Here is a 21,751-nt window from a genome sequence, read left to right as displayed (position 1 = left end):
ATTACACCGCCAAATTTCTCTGACATACATATTTGACATTTCTTCGACAAAGATATATGATAGTGTGTTACCGGTCCAAGTAGGGCTCTGTTAGAGAACTCGTGAAAGACGTTACACAGGCGTGTATCCACCGGCTGGCGAGAAGCAGAAAAATCTGACGTCAGGTTTCAAAACCGTATCCACGCTGCAGAAGCTCCAGTCCAACACGGAAAAGAAACGGGCTTACTGCGCATGCTCATAACAAGAACAGAATCTCGAGCTGCTATTGGTTACACAGCTGCGAGTGATGCATTCTACTTGCGGGTGCATATACGAAGTTCTAACGTAAAATATCTGAAAACATTTAAGAGTTTACATTATCAGATCTGATAAATTCAGTATGGGAGAATTATTATGAATTTTTTTTTTTTTTTTGGGTAGGCTCAGCCTTAGCCTTAATGGACGCTTCGCCACCGATTAAATAATCTACGCAACATCATTTGGGTAACATTACACACAGCGGTGGCGCAAATCTAATAAATAGAACATACATGTTGTTGTTGTTGTTGTTGTCTTCAGTCCTGAGACTGGTTTGATGCAGCTCTCCATGCTACTCTATCCTGTGCAAGCTGCTTCATCTCCCAGTACCTACTGCAACCTACATCCTTCTGAATCTGCTTGGTGTACTCATCTCTCGGTCTCCCTCTACGATTTTTACCCTCCACGCTGCCCTCCAATGCTAAATTTGTGATCCCTTGATGCCTCAAAACATGTCCTACCAACCGATCCCTTCTTCTAGTTAAGTTGTGCCACAAACTTCTCTTCTCCCCAATCCTATTCAATACCTCCTCATTAGTTACGTGATCTATCCACCTTATCTTCAGTATTCTTCTGTAGCACCACATTTCGAAAGCTTCTATTCTCTTCTTGTCCAAACTAGTTATCGTCCATGTTTCACTTCCATACATGGCTACACTCCAAACAAATACTTTCAGAAACGACTTCCTGATACATAAATCTATATTCGATGTTAACAAATTTCTCTTCTTCAGAAACGCTTTCCTTGCCATTGCCAGTCTACATTTTATATCCTCTCTACTTCGACCATCATCAGTTATTTTACTTCCTAAATAGCAAAACTCCTTTACTACTTTAAGTGTCTCATTTCCTAATCTAATTCCCTCAGCATCACCCGATTTAATTTGACTACATTCCATTATCCTCGTTTTGCTTTTGTTAATGTTCATCTTATATCCTCCTTTCAAGACACTGTCCATTCCGTTCAACTGCTCTTCCAAGTCCTTTGCCGTCTCTGACAGAATTACAATGTCATCGGCGAACCTCAAAGTTTTTACTTCGTCTCCATGAATTTTAATACCTACTCCAAATTTTTCTTTTGTTTCCTTTACTGCTTGCTCAATATACAGATTGAATAACATCGGGGAGAGGCTACAACCCTGTCTCACTCCTTTCCCAACCACTGCTTCCCTTTCATGCCCCTCGACTCTTATTACTGCCATCTGGTTTCTGTACAAATTATAAATAGCCTTTCGCTCCCTGTATTTTACCCCTGCCACCTTTAGAATTTGAAAAAGAGTATTCCAGTCAACATTGTCAAAAGCTTTCTCTAAGTCTACAAATGCTAGAAACGTAGGTTTGCCTTTTCTTAATCTTTCTTCTAAGATAAGTCGTAAGGTCAGTATTGCCTCACGTGTTCCAACATTTCTACGGAATCCAAACTGATCTTCCCCGAGGTCTGCATCTATCAGTTTTTCCATTCGTCTGTAAAGAATTCGCGTTAGTATTTTGCAGCCGTGGCTTATTAAACTGATAGTTCGGTAATTTTCACATCTGTCAGCACCTGCTTTCTTTGGGATTGGAATTATTATATTCTTCTTGAAGTCTGAGGGTATTTCGCCTGTCTCATACATCTTGCTCACCAGCTGGTAGAGTTTTGTCATTACTGGCTCTCCCAAGGCCGTCAGTAGTTCTAATGGAATGTTGTCTACTCCGGGGGCCTTGTTTCGACTCAGGTCTTTCAGTGCTCTGTCAAACTCTTCACGCAGTATCGTATCTCCCATTTCGTCTTCATCTACATCCTCTTCTATTTCCATAATATTGTCCTCAGGTACATCGCTCTTGTATAAACCTTCTATATACTCCTTCCACCTTTCTGCCTTCCCTTCTTTGCTTAGAACTGGGCTGCCATCTGAGCTCTTGATATTCATACACGTGGTTCTCTTCTCTCCAAAGGTCTCTTTAATTTTCCTGTAGGCAATATCTATCTTACCCCTAGTGAGATAAGCTTCTACATCCTTACATTTGTCCTCTAGCCATCCCTGTTTAGCCATTTTGCACTTCCTGTCGATCTCATTTTTGAGACGTTTGTATTCCTTTTTGCCTGCTTCATTTACTGCATTTTTATATTTTCTCCTTTCATCAATTAAATTCAATATTTCTTCTGTTACCCAAGGATTTCTAGCAGCCCTCGTCTTTGTACCTACTTCATCCTCTGCTGCCTTCACTACTGCATCCCTCAGAGCTACCCATTCTTCTTCTACTGTATTTCTTTCCCCTATTCCTGTCAATTGTTCCCTTATGCTCTCTCTGAAACTCTGTACAACCTCTGGTTCTTTCAGTTTATCCAGGTCCCATCTCCTTAATTTCCCACATTTTTGCAGTTTCTTCAGTTTTAATCTACAGGTCATAACCAATAGATTGTGGTCAGAGTCCATATCTGCCCCTGGAAATGTCTTACAACTTAAAACCTGGTTCCTAAATCTCTGTCTTACCATTATATAATCTATCTGATACCTTTTAGTATCTCCAGGGTTCTTCCACGTATACAACCTTCTTTCGTGATTCTTAAACCAAGTGTTAGCTATGATTAAGTTGTGCTCTGTGCAAAATTCTACTAGGCGGCTTCCTCTTTCATTTCTTAGCCCCAATCCATATTCACCTACCATGTTTCCTTCTCTCCCTTTTCCTACACTCGAATTCCAGTCACCCATTACTATTAAATTTTCGTCTCCCTTCACTATCTGAATAATTTCTTTTATTTCATCGTACATTTCTTCAATTTCTTCATCATCTGCAGAGCTAGTTGGCATATAAACTTGTACTACTGTAGTAGGTGTGGGCTTCGTATCTATCTTGGCCACAATAATGCGTTCACTATGCTGTTTGTAGTAGCTTACCCGCATTCCTATTTTCCTATTCATTATTAAACCTACTCCTGCATTACCCCTATTTGATTTTGTGTTTATAACCCTGTAGTCACCTGACCAGAAGTCTTGTTCCTCCTGCCACCGAACTTCACTAATTCCCACTATATCTAACTTTAACCTATCCATTTCCCTTTTTAAATTTTCTAACCTACCTGCCCGATTAAGGGATCTGACATTCCACGCTCCGATCCGTAGAACGCCAGTTTTCTTTCTCCTGATAACGACATCCTCCTGAGTAGTCCCCGCCCGGTGATCCGAATGGGGGACTATTTTACCTCCGGAATATTTTACCCAAGAGGATGCCATCATCATTTAATCATACAGTAAAGCTGCATGTCCTCGGGAAAAATTACGGCTGTAGTTTCCCCTTGCTTTCAGCCGTTCGCAGTACCAGCACAGCAAAGCCGTTTTGGTTAATGTTGCAAGGCCAGATCAGTCAATCATCCAGACTGTTGCCCCTGCAACTACTGAAAAGGCTGCTGCCCCTCTTCAGGAACCACACGTTTGTCTGGCCTCTCAACAGATACCCCTCCGTTGTGGTTGCACCTACGGTACGGCCATCTGTATCGCTGAGGCACGCAAGCCTCCCCACCAACGGCAAGGTCCATGGTTCATGGGGGGAGGAGAACATACATAAGAAAGGAATAATTCAGCATCTGTTGGAACAGAAAATTATCTCATAGTTTGATCTACATTGAGGGCTTGGGTATAGGTCGGACTAACGATGAAGCGACAATATTTCGTGAATTAGTGGATGTCGATATTTCGTTTTTTTCAGAATAATTTCCGTTAAATATCGGAAATAAAAGACAAACACAGAAGGTCGGCCGACTTACTCGGTGCTGCAAGAAGTCACTATTGATTCGTTGAAAACTGAGTAAAGAGCTTCATTTATTGCATCTATATTCATACACTCCTCGACGTGTCCCACAAACATGTGCAGATTTCTCCAGAAACACGGAAGACAAACGTCTGGCTGCGGTTGGCACAGCCGCCCAATGTCCCGACAGGGGAAGTTTCTCGGTCAAGACGCCTACACATGTTCCACACGTTGGCTGGTCGGCGCACGTGCAGGGGCCTTACCACAGCCTTTGGCATTTATTCACATCCATTAGCTTCGCCAATTCACCTTTCAACATAATATAAACCTCTAGCCATGCTGCAGATCTGTCACACAACCAAGATTCCAGGGGCCGTGGCAGAGAGGGGAGGGGGGGGGGGGGGGTCGCAAAACCTCACTCTGCACTTCATACGTGGTCACAATTTCGAATGCCTCACAGAAACGACGAATCCCACCCACAGTGCCGACGCCAAAAGTGGCAGTTCGTCGCGAACGGAAATGAGAATTTAGTCCTTCGTACAGGTGCGGCGTGGGTGGCACGCCAGATCACGGCTCACCTCCACTTCTTGTCGCTGGCTGCCTACACCCGTGTTCTGTGGCTCTCCGAAGGCGGAATGTTTCATTGTCACAGGTACCTCCGATCCTTTGTGCTCATAGTTAACACCCCCGTAAACGACCAAACTTTGACGAATCCGCAACTAGGCAAGGGCAAATTTAACAAACACGAACAGGTACAAGTTTATCACTTATATCACTTCGAACCATACCTTGCTCGTATTTTGACAAAAGCCACTAATGCAGATAAAGCAGCTGTGGCTTCGATTTCGACGCCGTTTACAGATGACAAAAAGACGCTGGTCCAGGGAATGGCTTACAATGGGAGAGTTTACCCACGTAACTCCACGAAAGGAAATGTTACTCTCAAAACCTGATTACACGAACTTTATTCGAATTGTCAATGAAACCTGTAATAACTATTAATGTTACTTCGCTCTCAGTGGAACAGGCGCAGGGATGCGAACATTTATCCTCATTTCGTCCTTTTATGACAGTTGCTTAAAATACAACGTTGGAATATACAGCCCACGCCGCCCGTAGGAAATCCGGGGAACTTTTTATTACTTCTTATTTGGTTACGCTACCGTCTGTACGTTATGGGTAGAATATACACTCCTGGAAATTGAAATAAGAACACCGTGAATTCATTGTCCCAGGAAGGGGAAACTTTATTGACACATTCCTGGGGTCAGATACATCACATGATCACACTGACAGTACCACAGGCACATAGACACAGGCAACAGAGCATGCACAATGTCGGCACTAGTACAGTGTATATCCACCTTTCGCAGCAATGCAGGCTGCTATTCTCCCATGGAGACGATCGTAGATGCTGGATGTAGTCCTGTGGAACGGCTTGCCATGCCATTTCCACCTGGCGCCTCAGTTGGACCAGCGTTCGTGCTGGACGTGCAGACCGCGTGAGACGACGCTTCATCCAGTCCCAAACATGCTCAATGGGGGACAGATCCGGAGATCTTGCTGGCCAGGGTAGTTGACTTACACCTTCTAGAGCACGTTGGGTGGCACGGGATACATGCGGACGTGCATTCTCCTGTTGGAACAGCAAGTTCCCTTGCCGGTCTAGGAATGGTAGAACGATGGGTTCGATGACGGTTTGGATGTACCGTGCACTATTCAGTGTCCCCTCGACGATCACCAGAGGTGTACGGCCAGTGTAGGAGATCGCTCCCCACACCATGATGCCGGGTGTTGGCCCTGTGTGCCTCGGTCGTATGCAGTCCTGATTGTGGCGCTCACCTGCACGGCGCCAAACACGCATACGACCATCATTGGCACCAAGGCAGAAGCGACTCTCATCGCTGAAGGCGACATTTCTCCATTCGTCCCTCCATTCACGCCTGTCGCGACACCACTAGAGGCGGGCTGCACGATGTTGGGGCGTGAGCGGAAGACGGCCTAACGGTGTGCGGGACCGTAGCCCAGCATCATGGAGACGGTTGCGAATGGTCCTCGCCGATACCCCAGGAGCAACAGTGTCCCTAATTTGCTGGGAAGTGGCGGTGCGGTCCCCTACGGCACTGCGTAGGATCCTACGGTCTTGGCGTGCATCCGTGCGTCGCTGCGGTCCGGTCCCAGGCCGACGGGCACGTGCACCTTCCGCCGACCACTGGCGACAACATCGATGTACTGTGGAGACCTCACGCCCCACGTGTTGAGCAATTCGGCGGTACGTCCACCCGGCCTCCCGCATGCCCACTATACGCCCTCGCTCAAAGTCCGTCAACTGCACATACGGTTCACGTCCACGCTGTCGCGGCATGCTACCAGTGTTAAAGACTGCGATGGAGCTCCGTATGCGACGGCAGACTGGCTGACACTGACGGCGGCGGTGCACAAATGCTGCGCAGCTAGCGCCATTCGACGGCCAACACCGCGGTTCCTGGTGTGTCCGATGTGCCGTGCGTGTGATCAATGCTTGTACAGCCCTCTCGCAGTGTCCGGAGCAAGTATGCTGGGTCTGACACACAGGTGTCAATGTGTTCTTTTTTCCATTTCCAGGAGTGTATATTCCTATGATAACCTATTCCTAAAAGATACAGCACTGCCATCTTCGTAATTGACAGTGCTATTCGTTTTTAACCTTTATTGTAGTTTCCATACTTGTGGAGACTCACGATACAGTGACATAAGTTGTAGTAAAACTATATTTCACGAAACATGAGCGGCGAAACTTAAACATCCGCCATCTTAAGCTTTTCGTCAAAAATATCTCAAAACCCGATGTATGCTTATAGTTGGACAGCACCATAAAAATACAGTTTACGTTTATTAAATGTCGATCGTAAAGTCTGACATCCCCTGGTAGCTCACGGGGGGGGGGGGGGGGAAAGGGAGGGGGGAGCGTCTTAACCCTAGTAACCACTATCCCGTCATAAACTGACACGTGACAGCTGTTGGTGAAAGCTGTATCAGTCAACATGTTGCGCATCTTTAGTTACTTCCAGTTATGGAACACCCTTTGGCGCCCGACTTCCAACACTTGCCAGCTTGGTTGACCTTTTCAGTGAGCAAATTGTACGAAATTTGACTACAGAGCTGAACTACGAAGCTAATTCTCGGTAAGCAGTTATTGCACAGACCGCAAGAAATCCCGAATTAACATTTGTTCAAACCATTTTCATTTAGCTACTAAGAGTATGCTGAAGCAACTGACTTTTCATCTTTTTCCAAACTAAGTGAAAATTCTTTAAGCAATTAAACTGGCCCAAAGTTCGCTACACACAGCATGTACCGACCTCGCGAATTAGCATTTCCGTAGCGCGCCTATTACAAAGCCAGTGCCCTACAACAGCCGCAGTGTGCGGGGCATCGCCAGAGAGTGTTCCGTACTCACCGACAGGTGCGCCGTCAGGCAGTCAACAGCGGCGAGATACGAACCCAGGACGCGCCGCCCGCAGAACTCGGACAGCTAGCTGTCGCCCTCGTCTCCATTTTGTTGTCACCAATGCGCAACTCGACGAATCGGGGTCGAATAAAATGATTCGCAGATGGCGGCCGAACACCCGGAAATGGAACTCCCGCCAAAATACGCACTTTTCACCGTGTACTGTGGTACTGCTGCTTTCACTCCTAACTGAAACGAAAGCCTCACGCCACGAGCCCGAAGTGAGGGACTCGGTGCTACGAGAGTGAATGGGGTAACGCCGTGTGGCAGGTGGCGCGTGTATCGACTTCAGCGCTCTCCGTACCAGCAAGCGACACGGATCACTTCTCGATATCCGACAGACTCGCAACCTACAAGTCGGTAGCGAACTCTCAAGGCAGCGCGTGTTTTTGTAACATCACAGGTCAAATGGGACCGCGCAAATTGCGACGCGACGCGACTGGGACGCGACACGCGCCTGCGCCAGGTCGCGCGGCGTTGTGGTTGAGGCACAGTTTCCCGTGCCTCGCTAGCACCGTGGGAAGTTTGAGGCGGGGACCGGAAAAGTAGCCCGGCCATATGCTCACATCGGAACGGCGCATATGAGCAGTGGTAGTATCGCCCATGCGACAAATTTTGCCTTTGGGTAGTGTTTCGTTTTTCGCCATTCAAACGCTCCATCTTTCTTTCCTTAGTACACTATACTTTTCTGTTATTTGTATCTGTATAGTTTTGTTTTGTTTTGTTTTTCTTCTGTCAAGAAAAATGAATACTTCAGTAACTGATGAGCCATTGGCCGCTGGAATTGTATCATATGTCTCCGCAGTGTTTTCAGATCGCAAGAAGGGACAGAGGGTAGTGAATAAGGTGAATAAGAAAGCAAGGAATATTGGAAAATCATGTGATCAAGAATCAAGGTAGGAAAGTAAAACAAGGTTATCTTCTCGCTTCCTAGTGTGCTGGCGTACAGTACGATCTGTTACAATAATTTAGAAAGGGATAATCTCCACAGGTGTTATCCCTTTGTGCTCCTGGTAAAAAGCGTCCAAGATCTGAAGTATAGAAGTCTCACTGTGATTACTCTGATATGGATGTAATAATGTAATACAACAAACTGTACTACATGCATGTGAACAACATATTTCCACTGCAAGCTAGAAACAGTCGAAAAGCAATAACAAATAGCAATGTTTTAATTGGTTCGCCATGATGAGAAAAAGCATTTCAATTGTTGCATGCACATTACGAGCATTAATAAACTAATCATACAACAGGCTACACAAATGAAGAAAATGGTCAGTATTATTACGAAAGTATGAATATCCTAAAAGAGTGTTATGATTAGACATATTTAATTTGTTGAAATGTGCTGCTGACAAGGCAGATGTTTTTCGAACTCCATCTCACAAGGCACACACGGCTAGCTTGTGCATTCCTGTCGCGCGCATTATCCTTCGCTGCTGACAATACTCTGACCATTGTGTTGTGCGACAATTCAATTGTTTATTTTTCTCAATAACAACTATTTTATTCGCGATCACACATTGTCAGTTTGGCAAGCCGTAGGTGAGTAAACAGTATCTGGCATGTGCCTATCATTCCACCTGAAGGAACGCTCGTCATTATTTTAATACTGCTCAGATCAAGAGAAGGAATAAAATCCTTTGGCAAGTTTTTATTCCAGTCGCTCAGTGTTAAAAATACGGTGGGTTACGTGGATTCCACCAAAATTCCAACGGAATTGGCAATATATTTTTGTGTGAGTTGTTAATCTCTTCTCATTCGAAAAAGCATCACCGTTTGTGAGTAACGGCCCCATTTCTCTTGGTGACTGATTTAATTGTGCTTCCTTTGTCACAGTGTAATTTGCCAAACTCATCTCACAGCAGCTATTGAGATAGAATTGCGAAACGGAGTGCCTCATTAAACTAGTAATGGGCAATCACAGAGATCAATAGCTTACGAAAAACCTCATAATGCAGTAACATAAAAGAAAAAAAATCATGTTTAATTTCATACTAGGAAGCTCTTGTTTCGCTAGCTGTCGATAACTGTTATGACATTACAGTCACTGGAGTGAAATAAGTGAAAAGGAAAGTATACTGGTATATGGGCATAGATAAGAAAGTTCGGTGTGTTTAAGAATTGACAAACACTCTCCTCCTTGTGTGCTATCATTCGCCAACGTTTCGATGTCTAGAGCGGTTTAGGAGATCTGAGAGATGGTGCGAGTATTTCATTCTCGCGGGCGTCAAATCGGAAGTGAGCACGCTACATGGGATCCATTTTCCTCCCAAATCTAAACAAAAATTCAGCATGTTAGCTAAATTTCATACGCAGCAACATATGGTGTAATACGAACCAAACGCAAAATCATAGCGACCCCTAATTTTCGTTGCAAACTTTTTGAGTTTTGCGTAGTGTCTTACTAAAATGTGTACATCACAATAAGAATGGTCATTAGCGAGGTGATCGGCACTTCGTCACGAAGCTGACATGTAACGCTACAAGTAAGGCAAAAATGATATATTTGCAGAGAGTAGTTTCTGTAAAATCGTTTGAGAAAAATGAGAGGTTGCGCGCGCTTCGGTTCTGTCAGCGTAGAGCGTCGCCAGCGGGAGCGTGCGAAGTACGGTGTACGCGTCGCAGTATGCATTGCACCCTCGCTACCCATGCGTGTCGCGCTGTGGTGTCGTGTCACGTCACACGCGCTATACGCGTCTCAATTTGCGCCTAGCCTAAGGGCAGACTTTCCAGTCACGATTGTATATTTTAATATGAAAAGTCTTAGTTTCTGGCACTGTGCAGCTTATTAAGCTAAAATGAGGTGTTAGCTGTAGCAATTCGCTAGGCTACGGAAAACAGTTTCACTTAACCTGTGAAGGAAATTTAGTCAACGCGATATTCCACTTAAGCAAGGAAGATGGCAGACTAGCGTCCACTGTAACGTTTCTCTTCTTATGGGCAGTTAAAAGTAAGAGAAATATTCAAATTAATAAAAAAAATATTCTGGCACTGTTATGAGTTTGCCAGGGGAAGGAGACGTTACGAGTGCGATGCCACGGTGTGGTTAGTATGCTTACGCACATCTACATTTATGTAATTAATCCTTTTAGTATACAGGACCATTACTATTTTTTAACCTTCAGGCCAACGCTGTTACATTCTTTCGATGTATGAGACCCCGGTTGTTATTGAACACTGTCGACAACCACTGGAAAACACTACTGTGAATTATTGACCGGTCTTTATAAAAACGGATCTCCGATTCCGACCTGTGGAGAACAACACACTTAAAAGGCGCAACGCGATAAGAAGTCGTTCATTTTGCTTCCAAATAACGTGACCACAATATCGTGATACGTCTACCTGAAAAATATACAAGCATTAAAGCAATTCAATGTGGTAATATTAAAAGCTTCACTACAATAACTGCAGACTCCGAAATTTATGAATGATAATGTTATTATTCCAAAAAAAATACAGCATACTGATTTCGGCAACCTACCTCCCCCCCCATGAACCATGGTCCTTGCCGTTGGTGGGGAGGCTTGCGTGCCTCATCGATACAGATGGCCGTACCGTAGGTGCAACCACGACGGAGGGGTATCTGTTGAGAGGCCAGGCAAACGTGTGGTTCCTGAAGAGGGGCAGCAGCCTTTTCAGTAGTTGCAGGGGCAACAATCTGGACGATTGACTGATCTGGCCTTGCAACATTAACCAAAACGGCCTTGCTGAGCTGGTACTGCGAACGGCTGAAAGCAAGGGGAAACTACAGCAGTAATTTTTCCCGAGGGCATGCAGCTTTACTGTATGGTTAAATGATGATAGCGTCCTCTTGGGTAAAATATTCCGGAGGTAAAATAGTCCCCCATTCGGATCTCCGGGCGGGGACTACACAAGAGGACGTTGTTATCAGAAGAAAGAAAACTGGTGTTCTGGGGATCGGAGCGTGGAATGTCAGATCCCTTAATCGGAAAGGTAGGTTACAAAATTTAAAAAGGAAAGTGGATAGGTTAAAGTTAGATATAGTGGGAATTAGTGAAGTTCGGTGGCAGGAGGAACAGGACTTCTGGTCAAGGTGAATACAGGGTTATTAACACAAAATCAATTAGGGGCAATGAAGGAGTAGGTTTAATAATGAATAAAAAAAAAAAGTAGGAGTCCGGGTAAGCTACTACAAACACCATAGTGAACGTATTATAGTGGCCAAGACAGACACGAAGCCCACGGCTACTACACTAGTACAAGTTTATATGCCAACTAGCTCTGCAGATGGCGAAGAAATTGAAGAAATGTATGATGAGATAAAAGAAATTATTCAGGTAGTGAAGGGTGACGAAAATTTAATAGTCATGGGTGACTGGAATTCGACAGTAGGAAAAGGGAGAAAAGGAAACATAGTGATGAATATGGATTGGGGCTAAGAAATTAAAGAAGAAGCCGTCTGGTAGAATTTTGCACAGAGCACAACTTAATCATAGCTAACACTTGGTTCAAAAATCATAAAAGATGGTTGCATACATGGAAGAATCCTGGAGATACTAAAAGGTATCAGATAGATTATATCATGGTAAGACAGAGATTTAGGAACAAGGTTTTAAACTGTAAGACATTTCCAGGGGCAGATGTGGACTCTGACCACAATCTATTGGTTATGAACTGTAGGTTAAAACTGAAGAAATTGCAAAAAGATGGGAATTTAAGGAGATGGGACCTGGGTAAACTGACTAAACCAGAGGTTGTACAGAGTTTCGGGGACAGCATAAGGGAACAATTGACAGGAATGGGGGAAAGAAGTGAAGTAGAAGAAGAATGGGTAGCTTTGAGGGATGAAGTACTGAAGGCAGCAGAAGATCAAGTCGGTAAAAAGACGAGGGTTAGTAGTAATCCTTGGGTAACAGAAGAAATATTGGATTTAATTGATGAAAGGAGAAAATATAAAAATGCAGTAAATGAAGCAGGCAAGAAGGAATACAAACGTCTCAAAAATGAGATCGACAGGAAGAGCGAAATGGCTAAGCAGGGATGGCTAGAGGACAATGAAAGGATGTAGAGGCTTATCTCACTAGGGGTAAGATAGATACAGCCTACAGGAAAATTAAAGAGACCTTTGGAGAAAAGAGAGCCACTTGTATGAATATCAAGAGCTCAGATGCAAACCCAGTGCTAAGCAAAGAAGGGAAATAAAAAATTTGGATAAAGTATATAGACGGTCTATACAAGGGCATTGTACTTAAGGTCAATATTATGGAAATGGAAGAGGATGTAGATGAAAATGAAATGGAAGATAAGATACTGCGTGAAAGTTTGACAGAGCACTGGAAGACCTGAGTCGAAACAAGGCCCTGGAAGTAGACAACATTCCATATGAACTACTGACGGCCTTGGGAGGGCAGTCCTGACAAAACTTCACCATCTAGTGAGGAAGATGTATGAGACAGGAGAAATACCCTCAGACTTCAAGAAGAATATAATAATTCGAATCCCAAAGAAAGCTGGTGTTGACAGATGTGAAAATTACAGAACTATCAGTTTAATAAGTCACAGCTGCAAAATATTAACGCGAATTCTTTACGGATGAATGGAAAAACTTGTAGAAGACGACCTCTGAGAAGATCAGTTTGGATTCCATAGAAGTGTTGGAACACGTGAGGCAAAACTGACTTTACGACTTATCTTAGAAGAAAGATTAAGGAAAGCCAAACCTACATTTCTATCATTTGTATACTTGGAGAAAGCTTTTGACAATGTTGACCGGAATATTCTCTTTCAAATTGTAAAGGTGGCGGGGCAAAATGCAGGAAGCGAATGGCTATTTACAATTTGTACAGAAACCAGATGGCAATTAGTCGAGGGGCATGAAAGGGAAGCAGTGGTTGGGAAGCGAGTGAGACAGGCTTGTAGCCTCTCCCCGTTGTTATTCAATCTGTATATAGAGCAAGCAGTAAAGAAAACAAAAGAAAAATTTGGAGTAGATATTAAAATCCAGGGAGAGGAAATAAAAACTTTGAGGTTCGCCGATGACATTGTAATTCTGTCAGAGACAGCAAAGGACTTGGAAGAGCAGTTGAACGGAATGGACTGTGTCTTGAAGGGAGGATATAAGATGAACATCAACAAACGTAAAACGAGGATATTGGAATGTAGTCGAATTAAGTCGAGTGATGCTGAGGGAATTGGATTAGGAAATGAGTCATTTTAAGTAGTAAAGGAGTTTTGCTATTTGGGGAGCAAAATAACTGATGATGGTCGAAGTAGAGAGGATATAAAATGTAGACTGGCAATGGCAAGGAAAGCGTTTCTGATGAAGAGAAATTTGTTAACATCGAGTATAGATATAAGTGTCAGGAACTCGTTTCTGAAACTATTTTTATGGATGGTGGTGGTGGTGGTTGTTGGGATGTTTAAGAGGGACCAAACATATTTTTGTGTAGTGTAGCCGTGTATGGAAGTGAAACATGGACAATAAATAGTTTGGACAAGAAGAGAATAGAAGCTTTCGAAATGTGGTGCTACAGAAGAATGTTGAAGATTAAGTAGGTAGATCACATAACTAATGAGGAGGTATTGAATAGGATTGGGGAGAAGTTTGTGGCGCAACTTGACTAGAAGAAGGGATCGGTTGGTAGGATATGTTGAGAGGCATCAAGGGATCACAAATTTAGCATTGGGGACAGCGTGGAGGGTAAAAATCGTAGGGGGAGACGAAGAGATGAATACACTAAGCAGATTCAGAAGGATGTAGGCTGCAGTAGGTACTGCGAGATGAAGAAGCTTGCACAGGATAGGGTAGCATGGAGAGCTGCTTCAAACCAGTCTCAGGACGGAAGACCACAAGAACAACAACCTCTTAGTACATCCAGTGTCAAAATAGAAGTGAATCATAAGAAGAGAAAGTCTCCACTTCTTTACCAAATCACTTGGTTTTTTCGAAAAAATAATTTTGTGTTCGTACAGAGGTTTCCTTTCACGTTTCATACATACAGGCTCTGAGTTTCGTTAACATCTGTTACTTAATCATTGACATTATATATATTATTCATACATATAAGCTGTGAGTTTTGCTTTAACATCTGTTACTTAATCATTGACATTATACATATTATTCGTGACACGAGAGCTTTTAAGATCTGAAAGTTTCCTTTTTCAAGATGCCCTCCAGTGACCTTCTGAATTCTGGAAGGTACCGCATAACAGCATCTCACTTCTAGCATTCGCCTGAGATTGGGGTGCTTACTTGACTAGATTGTACACAGGTTCCTTCGTTTCACACATAGGTACAAGTTAACAAAAACTGACTATTTAGCAGAACGTTTGTGACTTTAGTGATTCGTTCCAGAAGTGTGGAAATATTTTGTCCTTGGTTCGGACTCATATTTTAGTTTGTTCCCTAATTTGGACACGTATTGAGAAAACCGGACCTAAAATCACCAATCTTTAGACTTTATTACTTTCAATGTTTTTTATACACGACTTTCAGTAACTGGTACATTTTGCAGCTGAAAAGCACCATGGATTAAGTGCTCGCTTTGTAAAAAGGCAATGAATGATTTTAGTATTTTTAGTTGCAGGATAAGAATAATTAACTTTTCAATAGGTTTTCTCTTGATGAATATTGTTATACCGCGGTGCGCGAGAGTTTTAACACCAGCCTCATGAATTGTGTGTTGTTAAGTGTTGATGCGCATTATTAAGCATTGCTTAAATCTAGAAGTATAATAAATAAACAGCTGTATGTTACAATAAAAACCACCTTCAAAGACGTAATATTAAGAGCTATAACACATTGCTGCATTCATAAATACTCGCTGTAACTCAGGAAGAGCACTAAAGATTTTTCTTCACAGGGAATTTTACACGTTCCCTGTTTTAACTTATGTGCCTTTTCTGACGAAGGTTGTTGGCCTGACATAGAGGGAAACGACTTCGTGACACATTTCTGGAAACTTTGAAGGTACTGTAGAAATTATCTTTTGCATCACTCCGTCACACGTCGCCCACGAAAACTGCAAAATATCACTTCAAACCTGCTTATTTTACTGAACCAGTCGACTGAAGGGGAAGTGAGCCCATCCCTGGAAACTATGGAGGTCCTGTCATCACGAGTGATACAATCTCAATCCGGAAGAAGTTTCTCAGAGACTGGACCCAACAAACTGTCAATGTAACATCGAATCTGGCCTCGTGTGGAAAACGGTCTAATTTGTTGTTTTATTGCAGAAAAACAACTGAGATGAGTAGTAAAAGACATCCTTTAAATTCTCGTTACATGTTAAATCACGCAAATCTAAAGACTGTAAATTCAATTAAACACTTAGGGCTCACAATTACGATTAACTTATATTGGAACGATCACATAGATAATGTTGTGGGAGAGAAAGCAAGCCAAAGACTGCGATTTATTGGCAGAACACTTACAAAATGCTACAGATCTATTGAAGAGACTGCTTGCGCTGCACCTATACGCCCTCTTCTTCAGTACTGCCGTGTAGCGCGGGATTCGCATCAGATGGGATTAACGGAGGACCTCGAGAAAGTTCAAAGTTAGCTAGCTTGTTTTCTATTGTCGCGAAACATGGGCGGGAGTGCCACGGGTATATGACGTGCGAATTGGGGACGATATCATTAAAACAAAGGCTTTTTTCGTTGCAGCAGGATCTTCTCATGAAATTTCCGTCACCAACTTTCTCCTTAGAATTGGAAACTATTTTATTGGCGCCCATCTACGTAGGAAGAAATGAGCAGAGTAATAAAATGAGAGAAATTGGAGTTCATACAGAAATATTTAAATGTTCCCTTGTGAGTGGAATAATGTAATAACATTTTATATTTTCGTGAAATTTTCAAATAAGAAAAACTGCAGTAGTAATATTACTGAATTTGTAATGTATAAAATATAAGGTGACATAATGTACCACCTGCTATTAACACAGCAGCACGCCTTTACTCGACGAATAAATAAATAATAAATAAATGCCCTTACTCTCGTAACGTCATGACCAACACGAAAATCACCTGCATGGCGTTACATGACAAGTTTAAGCCTATGTGACTTCGTACCAGGACAGAGCTTGTCCCTCATTAGCATCCAGGAAAGTGAAAACGTGTAAGCCTATGTCACATTGTACCAGGAGACACCTTGCCCTCATTAGCGTTCTGAAAAGTGAAAAAAGTTCAGGGTGACAAGCTAATTTGTGCATAGCCCGACTTATGACTGGGTGAAGAAACCGAGCAGGTGCATTTATTTTACGTGCCCGTCAATCACAAGTAACATAATGCACGTCTTCTAATATTTACTCTTGCGAGTGGGTGCGATACTATGGTCGGCAGATTCCCTTCCTCCACTCCTAGCTCCCAAACTTAATCTGCAAGAAGGTTAGATAGTTGGATATTGCAAGGGTCATTTTGTACGACAAATCGTAATGATCTTGAACGAGTCATTTTTCATTCATGTCACTGACTGGTTTCTAAACGGGACGTAGCTACATGATGAACATTTATAGTTGTGTTTCCGTGCCTCAATCTGCAAAAACTGAACGCTTAGAGGATCGCTTAGCTGTCCATCTGCGTCTCTGTCTGTCTGTCTACCATTCCGACTCTTAGCAACCCTTCTTCTCAGGACTCAGTCGATGACTCAAGTTCAAATTTATGTCACGTATCAAGATCTATGATCGCTTGGCAGCGTACAAATTTTAAGCTTCTAAGTCCAATTCAATCAAATGATACCGCTATTTATCTCACACATTTTTCAACCTGTACAACCTCGGTGTCGGGCTAGCGTCTACGGTTGGTAGTCAAAACACGCTAGATACCGGGTTCGAAGCCATCCACTCCTTAAACTTTGAACAACAGTCATCGGTTAGGCACTGGACTCGTATTCGGGAGGACGACGGTTCAATCCCGCGTCCGGCCTTCCTGATTTAGGTTTTCCGTGATTTCCCTAAATCGCTCCAGGCAAATGCCGGAATGGTTCCTTTCAAAGGGCACGGCCGACTTCCTTCCCCGTCCTTCCCTAATCTGATGAGACCGATGACCTCGCTGTCTGGTCTCCTTCCCCCAACAAACCTGCTACGGTCGCAGGTTCGAATCCTGCCTCGGGCATGGCTGTGTGTGATGTCCTTAGGTTAGTTAGGTTTAAGTAGTTCTAAGTTCTAGGGGACTGATGACCACAGCAGTTGAGTCCCATAGTGCTCAGAGCCATTTTTGAACCCAACAAACCAACCAACCGTCATCGGCAAAGGCAGCCGAAGACTTCCTGCATAAGAAGACGCCGTCATTCAGCCAATGATCTTGTCAAAGAGGGTGGAGGAGCGGATAGAGTTTATGGGCATTCTCTTGGGCTCATTGTGAGAAACTGACCCTAAAAGCGAAAGAATTAGCAATGATCAACGGTATGCGGATGCTGGATGTTTAAATGGCTCTGAGCACTATGGGACTTAACATCTATGGTCATCAGTCAAAAAAAAATGGCTCTGAGCACTATGGGACTCAACTGCTGTGGTCATCAGTCCTCTAGAACTTAGAACTACTTAAACCTAACTAACCTAAGGACATCACACACATCCATGCCCGAGGCAGGATTCGAACCTGCGACCGTAGCAGTCGAACGGTTCCGGACTGCGCGCCTAGAACCGCGAGACCACCGCGGCCGCCGGTCATCAGTCCCCTACAACTTAGAACTACTTAAACCTAACTTAGCTAAGGACATCACACAACACCCAGTCATCACGAGGCAGAGAAAATCCCTGACCCCGCCGGGAATCGAACCCGGGAATCCGGGCGAGGGAAGCGAGAACGCTACCACACAACCACGAGTTGCGGACGATTCCGGAGGCAATGGAAACCACTGCATTAAGACACGTAACGAGTATCCACAGGACACGTGGCCTGTAATTGAAAAGTGTCATGATGATCTCTCCACTAGTAAGAGGTCCCGGGTTAATCCCCCGGGGGAAGGGGGGGGGGGGCACTGCCAACGAGGAGGTCACCATGACAAAAAGATTAAGTAACCAACGGAAAGATAACGTTCTACGCGTCAGGGCGTGGGATGTCACAATTTTTGGACGTGGTAGGGAAGTAAGAGAATCTGTAAAGCGAGATGCTAAGGCTCGGTCTAGATACAGAGGGTGCCAGTGAAGTGAAATGGAAAGAAGAGAAGAATTTCTGGTCAGATGAATATAGCGTAATATCAGTAGCATGAGAAGACGGTATAACTGAGTAGGATGCATTGCGAATAGGAAGGTAGGGCAGAGAGAGAATTACTGTGAGCTTATCAGTGATAATGTGGCTTTGGCAGCGGAGCAGCTTAGCCTTGTTTACGTCGCGGTTGCAAAGCGCTCCAGGAAGCGGCGGTGTTTACACCAGTGGTACTCGTGTGTGTTACTTGTTTGAACAATAGAATTGTCAGAAATGTTTCAAATTAACGGTAAAGTTTACGTTCTCTAATGAATACGCAAAAACGTAAGCATTTGAAATAGAACTTTTCTTGAGGGATGAGGTGCATACTAATTACACGGAACTCATTGGAATTTGTGTATTAATCGTGTACAGCACAGTTTATGTCAAGCGGGTGGACGACGCAGCATGTGAAGCCGCCAAACGAGGATTCCCCGTTTCGAGACTGTCGATGGTCATATTAACGTTGTTTTAGTGAGTAGTGTGGAATGTGGCACGCACAGTATTCGAATGTTATAAGTGCCCTTCGAAGTACCTGAATCATTGATTACAGACATATGGAACAATAACTAGTCATACAGCCGAACGTTGGGCAAGTTTTTGCACCTATCCAGTACTCAATAATGTTCAACAGGTGCGAATCATCCTTACAAAACATGTGCCAGCCTAATGAAATATAGGCGTTTGTAGAACCATTTTTATGTACGATGGTTCTAACGTTCTGCGTGGTGTCTGTTTGGTCTATATCGTGTCTCCCTACCACTTTCCCGCAACGACGCTCTGAGCGTGTTTTTTTAGAGAATTGACTAGTTTGAACCTGGGACCTGTTGCTGGTAAGGAGACGCCAGACCACACATGACATGTACAGTTCAGAAGAGTTCAGTGAGACTTGCGGTGATATAACGAAATACTTAATGATTTCAGCGTCTGCTCCACTGCACTCCCTGTAAAAGAATCTTAATACTAACTAAATTTAGTGGAAGGGGTTCAAGGCTTTCCTATTTTTAGTTAAGTTTACCATTGGAAATTTTATTCTACTCACAAAACATTCTTTATAAATTGCACTATTGATAAAAGGAAATGTCTTAATACAGGATTGTAAAAACCAACAGAGTTCAACAAAAATGTGAACGAATATTCCCTGAATGGGTTTCCAAGTTCTACAATGAATCGAAGGATGACCTATGCAATATCACATCTATAATCTAGGTTTAAATTAAGTTTCACAAAAGAGAAAACTATCAAAATGGTCTACAGTAACCCTCAACTATCTTTAATTACTTATCTAACTTGTCGTAAATTACAGAGGCTGATGTGGCTTCTCAATACCTATATAACAGAAAAATCATCACGTTTCAGATTTTTACTTCAAGTGGCAAATGTGAACACCATGAGCTTTAATTGACGATCGACACTAGTATTACGCAAAAAGGGGGTGTAACAGGTGAGACTTCTGCAGTTCTGAGTGAAGCTTTATGCGCTGTTATGCAGCATCGCGTGCGTTCATTACCTTGTCGGTGTCCGTCAGGGGGCGGCAGACAGCGCAGCTCCGCTCACCTCGCCATTTCGGAAGCCACTCTCTCCTAACTTCTCCTTATTACAATACACCGAAATTGGTTTAAAAATAGCTATCTGACTGTGTTTTCATCTGACCAATCCACCTACAAAAATTCTGTCTATCCAATGAGAAACATTATACTTTTCGTGGTGGGGCAATGTTTTTAAAGTTTGCAACGTAACAGAGACGCGAAAAAGTCTCACGCTAAAACCTGCAGCTGGTGTGGTCCTTTTAGCGTTATCGTAAGATCTATACTGTTCTTCTGGTGGGCTCTAGCTATTGACATGGGCTGGGGGGTGGTCCTAGCGGTTAGCTGGAGATGTGGGTGTCCGTCCCTTATCGTAGGGCCTTCTCGCTTAACACAGTTCTGCTCTCGGCTTCTGTTCTCGTTTCTCCGCTCGGAACTGCATCTGTCTCACGGTGGGGAGGTATGACATGCATTTAGGCATTCTTGTGTTAGTCTGTGGTATTCCATTTGCTCACTCGTTACTCATATTACTTTGGTTAATTTAATGTCACGATTTATTCGGAGCAATGTGACATACTACTGGATTTGCTTATCATGTCAGGGTTTTCATGGAAGGTGTCGGATTTGCCTGACACCTTACATGGTCAACCCCAACGTGCTCTGGACGTGGTGGGGAAGGACATCTTCGATCTGAGTGCATAAAGAGGAGTCTCGAGCAACTATCCAGCGGAAGCTGACCGAAGCTCGCCGAGCCGTGTTACTACCGATGGCAGTACGACTGCACCCCGCGACGAGGTCACGCTGAGCTCGGGTCAACGCCGCAGACGACTGAGGGGCGATCAGGGCACAATGTTGCTGCGATGGTTCCTACTCCACTCCAGCCCCAGACGCTGCCGCTGACAGACCACGAGGACGACCGCACGACGAAAGACGCCGAAACTGAAGTGGAGGGGTCGACGGACGCTGTGGCAACGGCGATGCGACAGGAGCTGCAGGATTCGAACGTACCGTAGCGTCGTAAGACGCGCCGCCTCAACTCTGGAGGTTCGGCCTCTCCTCGTACTGAGACACCAGATAACTCTGGTGATGGGGACCTGCCTGGCACGGACCAGCAGACACCGGACGTTGCACTTGGACAGTGAAAAGATGCCGTCTCGTTCCGACGAGGCGGCCTCTCGGGCGTCTGCCGATCCTTCGGCAGTGCAGGACGCTGCTGCGGAAAGTGCACGAACGCCGCATACCGGTAGAGCCCCCGCGGTAGTGGAGACTGACTGGGCTCAGCTGGACGACGACATCACCGATGTGGCTCCTCCCCCTGGTGGGGACTCGCAAGTAACACTCCGCGAAGACGTCGGATGGGCAGTCTTCTCAGGACGTGTAATGACGTGACGGGTCTTGGAAATTTCCACTGTTCATTACTGTGCAAAGATGACGGATGATCGGACCCAGGCATACTAATTAGCGACAGATAACGTTAATACTGTTAGCCCAGATCACGTAAGAAACAGATTGCCCGATCGCTTGGTGTAGCAGGCAACCCTTGTCAGGGAAC

This window comes from Schistocerca gregaria, chromosome 9 (genome assembly GCF_023897955.1).
Source record: "Schistocerca gregaria isolate iqSchGreg1 chromosome 9, iqSchGreg1.2, whole genome shotgun sequence".
In the NCBI taxonomy this organism is placed as follows: Eukaryota; Metazoa; Arthropoda; class Insecta; order Orthoptera; family Acrididae; genus Schistocerca; species Schistocerca gregaria.
This window is presented reverse-complemented; position numbering follows the sequence as displayed.